An 18,690-nucleotide genomic window follows, 5' to 3' on the forward strand; every position below is an offset into this window, starting at 1 on the left:
GTTTGGGGGAGTGAGGACAGTGGGGATGAGGGTGACAATGAAGAAAAGGGGCTTGGAGTTCAGGAAAAGGGCAGGAATACCCACCAAATGAGGGAAATAGCACTTAAAGGAAAAGTAGGGCCAGATGCAGTGACTCATGCCTATAATCCCAGCACTTTAGCAGGCTGAAGCGGGAGGATCACTTGAGCCCAGGAGCTCGAGAGCAGCCACGACAACGTAGTGAAATCCCACCTCTACAAAAAAAAATTTTTTTTTAAATTAGCTGGGGGTGGTGGTGTGCACTTATAGTCCCAGCTCTCCTGGAGGCTGTGGGGGAGGATTGCTTGAGCCTGGGATGTTGAGGCTGCAGTGAGCTTTGATAGTGCCACTGCACGCCAGCATGGGCAATAGAGTGAGATCCTATCTCAACAACAACAACAACAACAAAGCAAAAGTGGGCCATGCTTTGCCATTGTAGAGTTTTGCCCAGCACCTCTGGTTCTTTGATGTGTGAAGGGCTCCTATGCTTGCCTACAACTGGGAAGGTCTCTGGCTGGGGTGGATATAAGCTGGAGGGCCTGAGACTGTGTAGAGAAGGGTTCTCTGGGTTTATATTATTCATTCCTGCTGAGCACTGCCATGAGTGAACACTGGAAATTTAGAGATGAACATGTTTTGGTCCTGCACCAGAGGCAGAGTGGTAGAGTAGAAAAAGATCAGGAACCAAATCCCTGCTCTGCCTCTCATTCACCGTGTGACCTCAGATGAGGCACTTTAGCTTTCCAAGCCTCTGTTTTGTTATCTGAAGAATATAGATTCTTTTGAGCTTTGAAGGAGATAAAAATGAAAAGTGACTGGCACACCCCTGGAATATAATAGGGTCAATGAATGTTACTTTCATTTAATCAAAAAACTCACTTGCTGAGCAGAGCAATTGTTTCCAAACTGGAGGCTCCGGAGCCTTAGAGTCCTCAGAATCTATAACACATACACCTACATGCAGCATTGTTTTCAAATATTGTAGATGGCACGGTGTTGGCCAAAATACAGTCGCATTTATAAGCTTTACTGAATTAATGGTGACTCTTGGTCATTAAGTATTGCTTTGATTAGTATATATGAAGATCCTGAAATTCTCCAACATTAAAAAGGAGTCCTCAGACTCAAATTTATTGGCAACCACTGGTGTAGCATGGAAGACAGAGATATAAACTGACAAACAAGATTATGGGTGAACAGTGTTATTACAGAGCTATTGCAGAAGCATAGAGGAAAGCTAGACAGCTGCCTAAAGAAATCTGGGAAGGAGGAGGTGATACTTAGGCTAGGCTTTCAAAGATGAGTAGGAGTTTCCCTCCTTTGCAGAGAGGGCCTTGCAAGTATAGGGAACAGCAGGTTCAAAGTCTAGGTGGCAAGGACTTCAGTTTTGGTGGGAGTTGGAGTGGGAGACAGGCCAGAAAAGGAGCTAGGAGCAGGGTCAGGAGCAGGCCTTGAATGCCATGCTATAGAGTTTAAGATCACCTTAGGCAGGGGAAATCAAGGGTGGAGTTTAGATAGAGGAGTAACGGTGTTTGGCCTTTTAGAAAGATCATTGCCTTTGCAGTGTGGAGAGTAGAGCTGGAGAGACCTGTGAAAAGGAGGCAGTTGTGGAGCAGCAGAGTGGGACTCACAGCAGAGCGCCAAAGCACAAAGTCTCAGGCACTATACAACCTGGGCCTAAATCCTAGCTCTCCTCCTTACCAGCTGAGTGATCTAATTATTCAGTCTCTCAGTTCCTCAATTTTCTTATCTGTATGATGGATGTAATAGTGTATCTATCTCATGGGATTTTTGTGGAATATAAATAAGATACAAACGTACAGAGCCCGGCACACCGTAGGTACTTAGTAGATGTTTTCTGTAAATTTTCATACTTCATTTTTTTCTTATAACCACCCCAAAAGGGAAAATATATTTGTTTGTTGTTTTGTTTTACAGATAAGCAAATTGAAACTCTTAAAGATTAAGAAACTTGCCTAAATCCCCCCAGGTAGTGTGGTTCAGAGGTCTAAGTTCCTCTGAGCCTTTGCCCTTTCCACTGGGAGATGCTGTTTCGAGTGTCTCACACAATCCTGATTACAAGTAGGTTCACTTATTCCTGGGGCAGAGCGGACACCCAGAAAACCATAACCGTATAGTGTCCATGCACTCTAACAAAAAAGTGTACACGTGGTCACAGAAGGCTGGCTCTCCCAATCCTCAAGTCTGTCCATCTTAGGGAAAGATGGGATTATACATAGAGTGCTTTGGGAACCTCGCTCCTCCAAAGTCACCTGCTGGAAGAGCCTTCCTGATGGCTGAGGGCATCCATTTCTGGTTCTGTGGCCTTTCAACCCAAAGGACAAATGAAGTCAGCTGGCCTCCCTGAGTTTAGCTTGGAGTGGTTATAACATCATCCTTACCAAGGAGAGCTTGAGAAAGGATGCAGCCTTTGGGTTGAATACTTGAATTGCCCCTTATTAGCTATATGATCTTAGCAGAGTGCTCAAACCTCAGTTTCCTCAACCAAACCAGCATTAATAATACTAACCTTGCAGAGCTGTTATTTGGATTAAATGATATAGAGCCAGACTGTCTGGGTTTGAATCCCAGCTCTACCACTTACTAGCTTTGTTATATTGATCAAATAATGTAATCTTTGTGTGTCTTGGCTTTCTTGTCTGTAAAATGGGTATGATGATAGATCCTAATTCAAAGGGTTATAGTGAATATTAATGAGTTTAATACATGGAAAGTGCTTAGAGTAGTAGTATCTAATACATTGTAAGTTCTCAGTAAATGTTAGTTACTACTGTTATTATTATCATGAGCTTTTTCCCCTCATAGACCCTAGCAGCTGTGTAAACATGCAGGCAACTCTTTTTGACAGAGCAACACCAGCAGCAGAGGAGAGGAGAGATCCCTGGTCTTTAGGCAGATACAGAGAAGATGTACCTGTCTGGACAGGCTTCTAGGGCAAGTAGCACTCTTCCTTGTTCCTGAAGGACCCTTTGGTATATCACATATAAGGCTGCTTCCCTATGGAGAGGGTTGAGATCTCATCTGAAGGTGAAGTCATTTGTCTGTCACCACGTTCCAGCCCATTACCTGAAGAGGAAGCAGCACTCTCAGACCAGAACCCAGGAATGAAGGGGATTGGCTCAGGCCAGAGCCAGAGCTGATTCTGGATCTTGTCTCAGGCCACAAGTGAGACAAGAATCTGCAGGACAGATTTCCCAACCAGGATACCAAGACAAGGATCCCCTCAGCACTTTGGGGTGGCTGGTCAGGCCTGAGCTAGCAGGAGCCAGTGATGTCAGACTACACACTTACCTTTCCATTTACCTATGTGCCAAACTTCAGCATTTTTTATGTGAGCTTTAACACGTTGGGGGGTTCTGGGAGGCTGTGCCTTTGAGGCAGTAAGCAAGATAGTGACCAAGTGGAGACTGTTGAAAGCTCAAATGGCAGGAAGCTTAGCAAAGGCTGCTGCAGATGCATGTTCCAGCCCTTTGGAGAGAGAATTATTAAGGAGTCACGAACCTCATCTTGGCAGCCCTGCCTGCTGGTAGATATGTTTGGATTCCTGTGATTATTTCCTTTTCATTGCCCCCTAGCATTTAGTAAACTTCCTCCTGCAAATACCGCCCTGTCTCAGCTGCACTAATGGGAACTGAGGAAAGAAGGTTTCATCCATCCTTAGACTAGAGTTGTTATTCAGGAAAACAATACTCCCCCTTTCTCAGGAGACACCACGGTGCTGAGAGACTTCTGGATCAGGAAAGGGGAGTTGGAAGAGGCAGAATGAGGGCTGCTTGCTCATTCGCCCTACCTGAGCTCAGCCCCTTTAGGACTCATTATTCGAGCAGAGTGCAGTCTTCCCACTTTCTAGCAGTAGCCCAATGGAAACAATCTATAGCCTGGATTTGCCTTCAGGAGGAAGACCACTCATTAACTAGCAAAAACTTTATCTTCCCCTTCGTACTTGAGGGCCAGTGTTTTTTGTTTGTTTGTTTGTTTGTTTGTTGTTGTTTGAGATGGAGTCTCACTGTGTCACCAGGCTGGAGTACAGTGGCACGATCTCAGCTCACTGCAACCTCTGCCTCCTGGGTTCAAGTGATTCTTCTGCCTCAGCCTCCCAAGTAGCTGGGACTACAGGCATGCGCCACCACGCCCAGCTAATTTTTGTATTTTTAGTAGAGACGGGGTTTCACGGTGTTGGCCAGGATGGTCTCGATCTCTTGATCTCGTGATCTGCCCGCCTCAGCCTCCCAAAGTGCTGAGATTACAAGTGTGAGCTGCTGAGCCTGGCCGGTTTTTGTTTTGCTTTGAGACGGAGTCTCGCTCTGTCACCCAGGCTGGAGTACAGTGGCGCAATCTTGGCTCACTGCAACCTCTGCCTCCTGGGTTCAAGTGATACTCCTGCCTCAGCCTCCGGAGTAGCTGGAACTACAGGCGTATGCCACCATGCCTAGCTAATTTTGCTTTTTTTTTTTTTTTTTTTTTTTAGTAGAGACGAGGTTTCACCATGTTTACCAGGCTGATCTGGAACTCCTGACCTCAGGTGATCCACCCGCCTTGCATCCCAAAGTGCTAGGATTACAGGTGTGAGCCACTACACCCAGCCGGGTCAGTTTTTAAAAGTGATGAAACCTTGGAGTGTTTATGTAGATCAAAACCCTAAATCCAGAAACAGGTCCCCAGGTAAGAATGTAGGTCATAACGTAAAGACTGTAATTTTTGTTTTTTGTTTTCTTAAGAGATGGATCTCATTCTGTCACCCAGGCTGGACTGTGGTGGCCCAATGGTAGCTCACTGTAGCCTGGCACTCTTGGGCTCAAGGGATCCTACTGCCTCAGCTTCCTAAGTAGCTAGAACTACAGGCTCATGCCACCACACCTGACTAATTTTTTTATTTTTTATTTTTGTAGAGACAAGGTCTCGCTGTGTAGTCCAGGCTGGTTGCAAACTCCTGGGCTCCAGTGATCCTCCCACCTCAGCCTCCCAAAGCACTAGGATTATAGGCTGTTTCTGAGCGTACCTGGCCATCCTAAAGACTGTGTTTTGTAAAAGCAAGTCATCCTGCTTGAATGAGCAAAATTATTCATACTCCTAGTTCCCTCTGGTGTTAACTACATCCCCAAGGAGAAGGAGAACTCAGAGGAATCAGCAACATTATTTGCTTTGGCCAGGAATTCTGTCCCAGAGTTCTTCAGAGAAATTCCACTTCCTCACAGACCTATGGTGACACATGGGTTTTGGAATCATAGTTAGCAAGCTTCGGTTTCCTCATCTGCAAACAAGCATCAAAATAGCAAACCTACCTCCCAGGGTCATTTGGAGGATGAAATTAGGTAAATTAAATGAAAGCATTGCATCCCACGTGTATTCATCAGGGTTCCCCAGAGAAGCAGACCCAATAAGTTACATCTCTACCTCTACCTCCATCTCAGAGAAAGAGAGGGAGAAAGATAAAGAGAGAGTGCGATTGATTTGAAGGAATTGACTCACACAGTAGTGGGGGCTAGCAAGTCTGAAATCCATAGGGCAAGCTGCAGAATGGAAATTCAGGTAAGAGTTGAGTCCAAAGACTGGAAACTCAGGCAAAATTTCTGTTGCAGTCTGGAGTTAGAATTACTTCTCCAAGAAACCTGAGTCTTTGCTTTTAGAGCCTTTAACTGGATGAGGCCCACCCACATTATGGAAGGTAGTCTACTTTTCTTAAAATCAACTCACTGTAATATGTTAGTCACATCTAAAAAATACCTTTACAGAAACATCTACACAAGTGTTTGATCAAACAACTGGTTTCCATAATTGACACAAAATTAACCATCATACCATGTAAGGGTTAGAGTTCTCAGCAAAGACATTTCCCTGTATCTTCCCTTCCTCCCTTCTTTTTAAAGTCATTGCTGAGGTCTGAAGAGGTTTCACTTAATGCTATCTCTGGCCTGTAGGCCCACAAGCTGTTAGAACCTAAGCAGTGGGGTCTGTGTGTCCCTCCTGACTCTCTCAGATCTGTTTCTGCTGACTTTACATCTCAGGGAAGCAGTGTCCCTACTTCCTGAGTCAAGCCCTAGGGTAGCTTTAGTGGTTTTCCATTGAAGCCTGTGCTCCAGGCCATATGAGTTTTCCTGTATATCCTGTACAAGTTGTTTTCAATCTGCTTCTCTAATATTTGCAGTGTTGCATTCTTTATTTTTGTTTCTGAGGTTTGATCAAAAGATGTGGGCTCTGCCACAGCAAGAATATTTTAGCTACCAGGATGACCTTTCTGGCACAGGTTAGTTAGCAGTGACTGAGAGACTGTAAGGAAAGATTTTTGTGGGGGAGTCAGAGTTAACTCCCCGCCTAGAATGTTTCAGGTGGCATTCTGCCTGGAAGTAGAGAGCTGGACTCCATTCCATGGCAGAGATTTATACTCTGCAGGTGATCCAAAATGCTTCTCATTTTAATGGAATGTGGAATTGCTTTTGCCAAAGTTGAAGAATGTCTAGATGGGATCTCTAAGGCAGCAAAAGGTTGTGAAAGGAGCTCTGGACCAAGAATTAGAAGACTGGAACCCTGTTTTGCCACTGTCTCCCCATATGATCATGAGCAAGTCACCTCATGAGCTTAGGCCTCAGCTACCTTTTTATAAGATTCTGGAAATAAAACTCCACCTCATCTTTGCACAGACACCACTTGACTGCTTTCAGAGCACTTTCACCATTCATCATCTCTGGTCCTCACACCAGCTTCGTGAGGTAGGCAGGATACTGGTATGGAAATTGGTACTTCTGTTTTTCAAGCAAGGCCACTAAGGTTCAAAGAGATTAAATGACTTGTCTAAATTCACACAGATGGGAAGTGATAAGGCTGGGACTGAATCTAGGATCTTTAGTCTAGCTTGTTTTAGGGTACCCTTCTGAATACGGTGATGTCCATGGAACTATAGGGAAGAGCACACAGTGGTGTTGGCAGAAAAGTAGTGAGCAGATCCAATGTTGGAGAGGAGGTGACATTGCCTTCACACTCTCTAAGCACCCAAGGCTTTCGAGGGAAATGGTAGTCTGAGTGGACTCCCATAAACCAGAAGGAGGTTGGTCTCCAGCTACTCAAATTAACATGTTTTCTCATGCTGTTGATTCAATTCAGAAAACATTTATTGAGGCTTTATCATATGCCAGGCTCTCTACTGGGGGCAGAATAAGTAAGCAGTATAATGAAAAGTAGACTGGTAAGTTTTGTATTTGAAATGTAAACAGAGGGCTTTGGGTTTACAGTCAAAGGTACAATTAAGTCATCCTGGAGAGATGAAGGCAAATACAGCTGAGCCCTGAAGGATGAAGCAGGATTGAACATGAGGAGGATGGAGAAAAGTGATCCCTGTCCTGCTCTTCCTGCTTGGCCCCTGTGCCACAGCCACCCCTGCTATGAACTGCCGTTCTACACGAAGCCAGCAGCAGACAGCCTGTTTGCTGCAGAACCTGCCAGATCTAACCCTGGTGGAGCTTTACCATTGCTTGTCAGATTTGATGCAATGCCCTGAAGCATATACTGCAAAGCAAGAGGAATTCTGCCTGGCAGCTCTTAGAAGAGTATACAGCAGGAGGGGAGGCCCATGGGCCCTTGGCAGAGAAATGGGCAGGTTGGAAGGAGGTACTTTTCTTAGTGATTGTGCCTACCCCTCCTAAGGGGCTGAGAGGCAGGAGCTGTTGCTTTGCATGTGTGATTTTAGACTGAGAGTGTTTTGTGTCTTTATTTTAAAACTGGTTTCTCAGTCTCCTGTGCAGTTTTCTGTCAGCTCGTTGCCATGGGGAAGTGGGTTGGGGCTGGAAGCTCTGTCCTTCTCTGTCAGCATTTCTGGACCCACCAGCTGCCTCCTGCCCCTTCTACAGATGGAGTGGAGCAAGACCACATTTGGTGGGCAGACCCTTTCTCTGCAAGCACTGGAACTGCCCCTCAGTTCCCTTTGGGATGCTAGTTTCATTTATCCATGCATTGACTCAGCAAGTCTACATTGAGTGTCTTTTATGTGCCAGGCATTGTGCTGTGCTCTGCAAGTACAGAAATGGCTTTGGCTGGTGGCACATACATCTGTGGTGGACCCTGCCAGCCTGTTCTGTTACAACATCCCTGTCTGTTACTGTTCCTCAACCTCATTCTTTTCAGAATTTGAAGGACCGAATTTGTTTCTCTTCCAATCTTTGTAACTGCTCATTTAGGAGCTCCCTGGAAGTTACCTATTTAGTCTCTCCACTCCTGGATCGTATTTCCTCTTTGCATCTGGAGCGCCCAGCACAGTGCCTGGGGCAAAGGAGGAACTTGACCAGGAAGTGTGTATCTGATGGAATTCTTTGTCAAACCTCTCAGAATGTCTGTCTGTCCTGTCTTTCTTCTTCCATGCTGAGCCTAGATGCAGCATGTCTGGCAGCATGAGCCAATGGGAAACGACGGGTTTTTGAACTAGATAAATCTGTGCTTGATATGATCTCAAGCAAGTGACTTCTCAGCTTGGAGCCTTAGTCAAACTCATTATTTTCTCTAAACCTGCATCACAAGTCTATCGGCAGTTGAGTTTTGACAATTTAAAAAGCAGTGTAGAAATTCTTGGTAGCCATGTAATCCTACCAGCTGCTCTCCTGGCTATGTCCATGTGGGACCCAGCTGAGAAAAGTTGTCTTGCAGAGACCCCTGGGTTGGGATCAAGAGACATGGAACTGTGTCCTGGCTGTAACCCTAATGTATTGTGTGACTTTGATCAAGTCTCTTTCCTTACCAAGACCTCAGGTTCCCTATCTGAAACATTTAGGAATTGGGTTAGGTGATCTTGGAGGGTTCTTTTAGTTCCCCAAATTTGAAGATTCAGCTTTAAAAGAAAAATCTTCTCTCAGCTGCTTCCACCACCATTACCAGTGTCCCTAGGCTGGAGGCTGACCTCAGCATGACCCCTTCTGCCAGCCTCTGGAAGCTGCTCTCCCAAGAGGCTCTGGGCTAGAACACTGATATTGGATGCAGAAATCTCTTTCGGATGTAAAAGTCTCCTTTGAATGCATCATCTCTGTTCTCACCCCCAGTCCAGTGGCTAGGCTTGGCTTGCATCCCAGAACAGTGGAGAATTGCTGGAAGGAGGGTTTTGGTGGTGGGTTTTGTTTTTTTTTTCTTCACCTGTATCCTGCTTTTCCTCAGGACCTGTTACCTTCCTGAATCTTTGGCTATTAAGGATTCTATTTCCTGAGCCATCTGTGACCCAGGGCTCTGTGCTAAGCACAGTGAAGGATATAGAGATACAGAAGTCATTGTCCTCACAGACAGTCTCACAATCTGTGACATGGACAGGTGAAATAAAGAACTACAAAGTTCATGGGAAGCTCATCAAGGGAATGCTATGGACTCGGGTTCTAGGCATAGCCCTTATTCTGTCTTCTCCAGGCCCCAGTTTTCTCTTCGGTAGAGTTTTGAGGGTTGGGCCAATGATCTATAAGTTCCCTTGCAGCTCTGAAATTTCACTGTAGCTCAGTGTAGGCATGATTATTGTAGACTTTTTAGAGGAAGGAGGACTTCAGCTGAGCCTCGAAGGCTAGGATTTGGATTAGCCCAGGATAAGGGCATTCCTGATTGCGGGATGGGGAGGTATGAGCATAGACGGATCCCAGGCTGAGGGCAGAGTGTGGGAAGCCCTCCTGACCAGAGCACAGGGTTTGTGTGGGATACAAGAAGTGAGAGAAATATCAGAGCAGGCAGTTCTTGCCTTCCATCTGAGGGCCCTAATCCTCAGGGGCTCGGGGCCACCCCAGTGATACCTAAGGACAGAGAAATAAGTTAGGTTAAAACCAGGGCATCCTCCCTAAATAGGGACCCTAGTCTGATGCATATCATGACCTCCACCAAGAAGATACTACTGTCAAAGCAAAGAGAGGCTACTTCTCTCCAGGTCCTTTCCTTCTCACTCCAACCAGCAGGTTCTAGGTTGGTAGGAGTAGGGCACAGTGTGGGAGAATAAATCTTCCTGGGACAGCCGCCCTTGATTCATGGTCTGTTCCTCCCCAGATGTTTTCTTGAACTCAGGGTGACAAGGAATATTTTGGCTATATCCTTGGGGTTGGATTCTAGATTCATCTACCAGGACTATGAATCAAGGAATCACATATCATAGACCTAGTTGTGACTTCCATCCTCCTAGTCTCCTGGCTAAGGCTATCTGACTCCTCTCACCCCTCTGTACCCACAGCTTCACAGATGCCAAGTCCTCTTGGTCCCACCTCCTTGCTTTCTCTCCATCCTGCCCTCTTCTATGTCCCATTGCCACTGAGACAGCTCAGGCTTTGTTCATCCTCTTCCTCTTAGACTTTGCCTCCACCTCCAAGTGATCTCCCTGTAGACCTTCCTTCCCACTCAGTCTAAGTGTTTAGAAAAGTGCCTGGCATTGTGTGAGTGCATCCTAAATGTGATCTGTCATGATGGCAAGAACAATAATGATGATTGTTATTATGCCAGATTTTGCTTCTGAGGCACAGATCTGATTCTGCTACTCTGTTGTCCAAAAGCCTTAGTGGCTTCCAATTGGCTATGAAATAAAATCCGAAATCTTTAGTCAGGCTTTTTAAGGATTATATTTCTTGAGCCATCTGCCATATGCCCCCTACCTATCATCCCAAATTTATTTCCTTCTGCTATGTTTTGCACCACTTCTTCTTCCACCAAGTGGAACTACCACCATTATCTTTGCAAGCCACTCCTTCCCCCAGCTAGGTCTTTGTTCCCACTGTTCTTTCTACTTAGGATGCTCTTTCTTACCTCTCCCCTAACTTTTCTTCTTCCTCCAGGAAGTCTCTTCTGATCCCTTAGACTGTTTATTCCTTGCTAGCAGGTGCCATGAATGGTTCATTTTATATCCCTTACGATATCTACCAAGTAAGACAAAATAGACATTTTATGAATGACTGGAAAGACCTGGTTCAGTCCCCGATTTTCAAGCAAGCTACAGTTTGAATTAGGGAAGTTGTTGGGACTTGTCCAGCCAAACCCCAATACCTATATATTCCTTTGGAGAGATCCGGAAGTTCTCTAGTGGACAAGTATTCAGTTAGCTGGCTCCACATGGTCATGACCCTATAAAGTGTAGACAAGCCTATTGGCTCCTCTTACAGCAAACTGGCAGGAGAGGGTAGAAACACAGGCAATATACTAGCTACAGAGTTGGCCCCTGCTGGGTTGAGATAGGGATCAATCATACAAGGTGTAGGGGCCTATATTATCCTGGAAATGTCACTATCCTGGAGGGCCCATTTGTGACTAGAGATCTAACAGCAAGAGTCTAAAGGTAATTATCATTGGGTGAGATGGCTTGGATGTTTGTCCCCTCCAAATCTCACATTGAAATGTAATTTCCAATGTTGGAGGTGGGGCCTGGTGGCAAGTGATTGGATCCTGGGGGCAGATCTGAGTGTGAGGGTCCTGCTCAGTCAGTGAGAGTTTGACTCAGGCCTTTAGCCCCCAGAAACTCTCAGATTAGGGGACACTAATCTTGTGGCTGCACATTCTAGGGGGTCAGCAGGGCTATCAACAGGAAATGGGCTCCCTTCCTGGGTCAGGATGACTTAGAAATAGGCATGTTCTCAATCTGGAAACACCTTCTTCTGGTCTTCATTTCCCTTAAGTGGGCAGGACTGGGGGAGGCAATGGCTGCCATATAGCTAGGCTCAGCTGTGAGTCCTGCCTCCCCTCCTGGTTCACAGCCTGGCTTACCAGGCTTCTGCTTCCATTTCAAAGTCAAGTCATGATCATGCCACCCTGTAGGCCACCGTTTGGAAAGGCCAATCCCAGGCTGACACTCATTGCCTGTAAATGACGTGGAATTAGGGTAATCAGTGGCTCCTAATTCCCCAACAAATGCGAGTGCTGTGCTAATTGCCAGGGTCCACGCCGGCAGATCCCTGGTTGGCGGCATCAAACAAGAGAAGTGGTAATTTGGGGGCTGGAGTTGGGGACGGCCTGCTTCATTGGCCCAGCCAGCTAAAAACCGCATTACCCTCTGGGTGAGCCACAGTACACACAGCCAAGGCCTGGCCTCCTTATCAGCTAAGGGACCAGGTGAGTGGCCCAAAGTATGTTTATAGGAACTGAACCTTGGCACCAGTGCTCAGCAGTTTCTTGTCCATTAATGGGTTGTTGTTGTTGCATAGGTTTTGGTGATTTTTGTTGTTGTTATTGTTCTTCGAGGAAGATTCCGTGAGCAGCCTGGCATGGCACTGCCGGGGCAGCTCATTAGGGATGAAGCATTCCGAACCTTGGTCTGCTGTTACCATGGCAGCATCACATGTGCGGACATTCCAGGCAACCTTACCGGCATCTGCTACTGTGACAGATTCAGATGGAGAAGGACCACTACTCTTCTCTTATAAGCAGAGCAAGTTGTGGAGACAGGGGAACCATTCACCAAGGACCAGGGTCTTAAAGAAAATGCTATTCCATCAAGTTGGGGGCTTCTTGATGAAATAGTATTTGAGTGGTTGTTAAAGCTTTTCTGTTGGGGGAGAGATGCGGCATCAGAAGAGACCCTCCTGGAGGAGAGAAGTAAGGGGAGGTGGGGGCAGCGTGAACAAAAGGCCTGGCTCAGGGGGTGGGGTGGTAAATGGAGTGTGTAGATGGGGTACACAGTTGGGTTTGGTGGGAGAACAGACCTTGTTGAAGGTAGGCAGATATTAGCCATATCTCTCTGAACCCTGCCGGTTTGAGCCCTGTCTGGCAAAAGCCTGACTCTGTCATCATGCCACCCAGATTATATCTGATGTTTTCCTCTCCTGAGGAATGGGAAGTGACGGCCACACCTCACTTCAAGTGGGCGTTTCTCCCTTTCTCTTTTGGGTCACAGTTGTTTGTGATCTTTCTTGTGCCCATTAGAATAATTGAATCTCTACATTTCAGATGGGAGGATGCTTGCCTAAGGTCACCCAGCAATACAGAGGCTGTGGAACTAGAAGTTAAAAATTTAGGATCTGAACAGGCTGGCATTGGTTTGAGTACTGGTTCCACCACTTAGTTTTCAGCTGAGCCTGAGCCTCAGCTAAGCCTCAGCTTCTTCAAGGGTAAAATAGTAATCCAGAACATTCCTGTCCTCTTGGCTTATTGTGGGTGTGAAATGAGATAACACAAATAGTACAGCATAGTTCCTGATATATGGTAAGAGCTCAGGAAATGTTCATTATTAAATGTTAGTTATTTTCCATATATGGACCATCATATTCATCTTTGCTCCTTCTTCCTTCTCTTTCCTTGCATACATAAGGTACCCAAACATCACTATCTATAATTGATATTAGAGGAATGTTTGTTGACTAGTTGAATGTGCGAATGATGGGAAGAAGGAACCATCCATATTGTTGGGCTCTACACTTCTGTCCAGTGTTTTCAGTTTTGTTGTAGTTTGGTCTCCATAGGGTGGGAGCCAGGCCAAGCTTAAAGTCTGTCTTGTATAGCTCAGCTTGCAAGTCAAGTGACTTGCTCATTCAGGTTTCATACCCAGCTGCCCTGTGGCCCAGGACTTAAACTTCCCAGGGCTTTGGGTTTCTTGAAGGACAAATGGGATGGATTCCTCCCTACCTTTGGGCCCAATAAATGGTATTCATGGTAACTGACATCTAACTTTATAACATACAAAAGGTTTCCATTCACTCTTCCATGAGCCTCCCCACAGCACTGGAATTGTCAGAACAATAGCCCCGTGTTATGGAGAAAGACACTGAGGCTCAGTCATAGGGAGTGGCTGGTGCAGAAGCATACGCAGGAGAGCAGGAAGAGGGGATTGCACCCATCTTCTGATTCTAACACTGGTGGTCTTTCCACCGCATGAAGCTTTTAGGGTCTGTAGTTCTCTTAGGATATGATCCAAATGAGGTAAAGAATACTAGGTAGGCTTGGAGTCAAAATACCTTGATTTTGGTCATGACCCTGTCACTTACAAGTTTGCAGCTCTGAAATGAGCCACCTTTCTTCCCAAGGTGCTTGTTCCCTGACCTTCTTGCTTCAGGGTTGTTGTGGGGCTGATGGAGCTTTGGAAGGTCTAAAACTCCACATGAGTGACTGGGGAGAGGAGCACTGTTTCCATGAGCCACTGTGAACTCAGCATGGCTGTGCGCCCAGCACAGCCAGATAGGCTGTAGAATTACAGCCTGGGTATATCGGGAAAGTACCTTCATTGTCTGGAGCATCAACCATCAGAGCCGGAAGGGCCCTTGCAGATCACCATAGTTGGTGCTTTCAGTTTATAGGTGCAGAGACTGAGATCCTGTGAGAGGTAGTGACTCACCCAAGACCACGTGTTGAGTTAGTGGCAGAGCCGAGACTTAGAGCCCAGGTCTGACACTGAGCCCCGCACTGCCATGGAGCCATGTGGCTGTCAGGAAGGGAAAATTTTGCATTTTCTCTTGCCTGAATATCTCATTTGAATTCATTTTAAACCATTAGATAAAGAGTTTATCAGAGAACTGTGTGCATCAGACAGTATTTTCAACAGTCTTCATTTTTCTAACTTTTTTTGTTATGAAAGTAATATATGATCATGGAAGTAAATTGGGATAATAGAGAAATGTTCTATTTAGAAGACATCAAATTCAGGGATATTCTTAGCCCTCAGAAAATATATTTTTTAGATGGAGGCTTTTAGACCAATGGTTCTCCAAACCCTGCAACACCTTCTGGAAGTTTAGTTACAGAGAATAGGAGAGTAACAGTCCATTGAGGCCTCTGAGGACTTAACTTAGTTCTATAGACTTGAGATAGTTAGATATACCACTAATGGCAGTAATGATAATAGTTGTTGGCATTTGCAGAGTCTCTTCCAGGTAACAAACAACTTTTTCTTAGGTGGTCTCATGATTATTTGATTGTTAGAAGAATCCAGTAAAGTAGGGAAAACAAATACTATGTTTCCATTTTGCAAAGGAGGAATCTGAGCCCAAGAGAGATTAGGTAATAGTGGAGCTACTGACTTCAAACAAATACTTGGTGTAAAGAAGGAAGGCACCTAATAAATATTTGTGAATAAACGAATGATTGAATGAATGCTGACTCCTCTTCTAGGGAAGCCTCTAGAAATCATTTTGTCCAGTGGTTACCAAACTGTGCTCTGGGAAGCTGTAGGATTCCATGGAGCCAGTTGGGAGTAGTGGGAGGCTGAGTGGATAGGGCTCTGAGCCTTTCATCCCTGCTCCAGTCAGCATAACTTCAGTGCTGCCTGTTTTGTGCACTGGGAGATTGAAAACAATTTAGCGAGTCTAACTCCTACAGCAGTGTTCTCAAACTCTGTTGTGCGTCAGAGCTCTGAGGGAGATTCTGACAGTTGGTATAGGATGGGCATCAGGACTCTGATTGTTGAGATGGTCATCGGGCCACTATTTGAAAAATAGTGTTCTACCTGAGAGTTGGAGATTGCAAGACCCAAGGAGAAGCAGGAATTAGCCTTGGTCATACAATCCTGTAGGAACACCGGCCCCACTAGGTTTCTGATCCTTGGGCACCTTATTCACTGCCTTTCCCCCTGTACCACAACTGCAACTGTGCCAGAAAACAAACGACACAGCAGAGAATAACAAAATGGTTTCCATAGCAATGCTTAGTGGCTTGTGCCTGTCAGGACGCCTCAGACAAACACTAATCTGAACCCTCAGCTAGAACTTGTATGAAATGTTACCTACTTGTTCCATGCAAGGGGTCCATGGAGATGGGAAGAAGGAGAAGGGATGAGACCATTTTTCCATGTGCCCCTGTATTGGACGATTTTCCCAGATTTACTAATAGCTAGCCTCAAGATAGACTAGATCGAGGAAGGCTGAGAAGTAGATCCTGGGCAGGAGATGTGGGCAATCCCAGCAGCAGAGGGGAAGATGGGGAAGGGAACAAGTGTCCAGTGAGCATGTGTCACGTGATGGAGTCTGTGCTGGGCACTTTACATGTTCGTTTAGAAAAAGGCAAGGAAAAGATGATTGTCCTTATTTATAGATGAAGAAACCAAGAATTAAGTACATACAGTAGGTGGCAGAGGCAAGATCAAATCCAAGCCTGTCTGGCTCCAAAAGTACTGAGCAGCAACAACTCTTTCCCAGTTCTCTGACCCACTGGGTGAGGACTTGAGATATATACTGCCCAGCTGGCTTTCCTTCATTTCAGGAAGCAGAGGGTCAGCCTACAGGCAGATGGATGGGTGCCCATTTGAAGAGCTGGGATGGACTAGGCTAGGCTAGGCCTGCCAGGATTGGTTTGATCCTAGAGCTGGAGGTGGTCTGTTCAACCCCTAGCTCTAATAAAACTCCCTTCCTCCATAACTGAGGCTGCAGCTGCCCTACAAAATGCCTTCAGCATGGGCTACCCTAACTGCCCTGCCACATGTGTGGGTGTGCACACACAATATAGCAGTTGCTTCGGATTGGTGATCCCAGTGGATGGTCTGCTCAGCACTTTGATTTGGGTTCCCCTCAAGGGAATGAGCCCCTCCTGGGGCAAGTGACAGCTCTTCATTGCTAAAATAAATATTTATTGAGCACCTTTTATATACCCATACCTTTTCTAAGTGCTGGAAATACAGCAGTTGAATAAAATGAAATGTTTGCTCTCATAGAGCTTTTCATTCTGGTGGAGAAACAGACAAACAAAAGTATATGATAGGGTATTAGTGCTGGGAAGGAAAATTAAGCAGTGTACAGAGATGGAAGGATGAAATTGGGTGATCAGGGAAGGCCCTCTAAGTGCCATTTGAATGATGCCCTGATTGAAGGGAGGGAGGGAGGGAGCCATATGGTTATCTGGAGAGGAAGGTTCCAGGCAGAGGGAACAGCTGGTGCAAAGGCTAAAGCTGGAAGCATGACTGGCCAGTTGGAGGAAGAGCAAGGAGACCAGTGTGGCTGAAGACGAGTGGATTAGAAGAGGTGAGGATGAGAGTGGCAGCAATGGGCATCAGAGAGGTAGTTGGGACCAGATGGTATAGAACCTTATAGGCTAAGGTCTAGGCTTGGGATTTTCTTCTGAGCTAGAATGCCATTGAAGGATTCACACTCTGAGACAAATGTACCTTGCCTCAGCCTCAAAATTTCTAGTCCCCTTATCTGGGAGGGGAATCTGCCACTTGGGGCTGAGCCCACAGGAGGCTGAATAGTCCCAGGTGGAGACATGTATAGTCATGTAGGGAGGGAGCCCAGTGGAACTCACCAGGCTTCCTTATCTTCATTTGTATATTTATTCTTAGAACCAATGCTTAAGGGTCTTTCAGGGCTGCCTCATTTTGGGGTGGCCTCCTACTACCTGGGAATTAGATGTCCCAAGGAGAGTCTGGCTGCAGGGTCTCATGCAAACACTGCATCCTCTGGGAATGCCACTGCTCCTGCTGACACCCTGCTTTGAGAGAGGAACTCTGTGCCTGGATTTCCCAGCCCAGCAGTCCTGGCAGCTCACCAGGGTTAGAGAAGAATGCTACTTCCAATGGGACCAGTAGGAGAACTTGGGCCGGTGGTTATAATTATCTGAAATGGTAATTTTCCTTTCAAATATTATGTGTTTTTTAATGAAGTAGGGACATTCACAAAGGCAATTTATATTTATTAGCCCATGTAGTATGTATGCATCCCAGTCAAGCACTTCATTCAAGAAAAAACAAAAACAGAAGCTATAATTTAGAGTGATAAAGGCACCAAATTAGTCCCCATCGAACCATAAGCACAATGTTACCTCTTGAGCTGCCCACTGCTCACCTGGTAGCTCCTACCATTTGTCATTCACACAGTTTCCCAGGTCTCAGGTTTATCATCTCTTAGGCTCACCAGAGGTCTGTATTTGGGGAATACATTCATTCATTCATGTCTCATAGGCACTTACATCTTAAAATGTCCAAAACAGAACTCTTGATTTTCTCCCCCAAGCCTCTCTCTCCTCCAGGCCTCCTCAACTTCATAAATAGCACTACCATCCACTCATTGCTCAAGGAATCAGTTATAATTCCTATCTCTCTCTGTGTATAATCTATCAGCAGGTCCTAGAAATCCTATCTCCAAAGCAGTTTATAAATCTATCCATTTTTCTCCGTCCCCACTGCTACCAGCCTACTTCGAGCCACCTTCATGCACTGCCTGGTCCTCTGCAATGCAGTAGCCTCCTAAATCTGCTCCCTGCATTTTGCCTTTGTAATCCAGCCTTCAGAGAGCAGCCTTTTCAAATGTAAATCAGAATTTGTCATTGCCTGCTTAAATCCCTCCCTAGCTTCTCAGCATTCTCAAACTTCTAACTCTTCACCTGGCATCTCAAGGCTCTGCTTCCCCTTCAATTTTAAGGCCTGCCTCTCCCTTGGCTTACTTGGCCCCAGACACGCGTAGTCATCCTCCTTGCTATATCTGGAACTGGCAAAATGCCTTCCTTCTTCCAGCCTTTGTATTGTCATTTCTTCTGCCTGCCAAGTTCTTCCCACAGGTATGGCTGGCTCCTTCTTGTCCTTCAGGTCACAACTCAGGGGCCACATAATTGGGGAGGACTTCCCGACTACCTGCCCTTCTAAATTGTATCACTGGTTTTTTGTATAACTGTTATTACTAGCTGCATTCTGTTGACTTGTATGCCTACTTGGTTGTTGTTTCCCCCATTAGAGTGTAAGCCCCTTGAGGACAGGGACCTTGTGTGTTGTTTGGTGCTGTATTCTCTGCAACTGCTTGAATATTATAGGCACTC

The 18,690-nt window shown here is 45.8% G+C and overlaps 1 protein-coding gene across 17 annotated transcripts in view; it reads left to right on the forward strand.

Moving 5' to 3' along the window:
* The window catches only part of LOC105486966 (secretion regulating guanine nucleotide exchange factor), a 241,559-nt gene that overhangs the window by 210,435 nt on the left and 12,434 nt on the right, over nucleotides 1–18,690 (forward strand). For 4 of the 17 annotated variants that reach the window (XR_011610786.1, XR_011610785.1, XR_011610787.1 and 1 more), the window contains one exon: nucleotides 1–12,391. This exon is cut by the window's left edge and continues 24,866 nt beyond it. The exons of the other annotated variants lie outside the window; for them this stretch is intronic. The gene's annotated coding sequence lies outside the window, so the exon portion shown is untranslated. The remainder of the gene's footprint in view (nucleotides 12,392–18,690) is intronic. 17 annotated transcript variants of the gene reach the window in all.

Source organism: Macaca nemestrina, chromosome 12 (assembly GCF_043159975.1).
Source record: "Macaca nemestrina isolate mMacNem1 chromosome 12, mMacNem.hap1, whole genome shotgun sequence".
NCBI classification, from domain to species: Eukaryota; Metazoa; Chordata; class Mammalia; order Primates; family Cercopithecidae; genus Macaca; species Macaca nemestrina.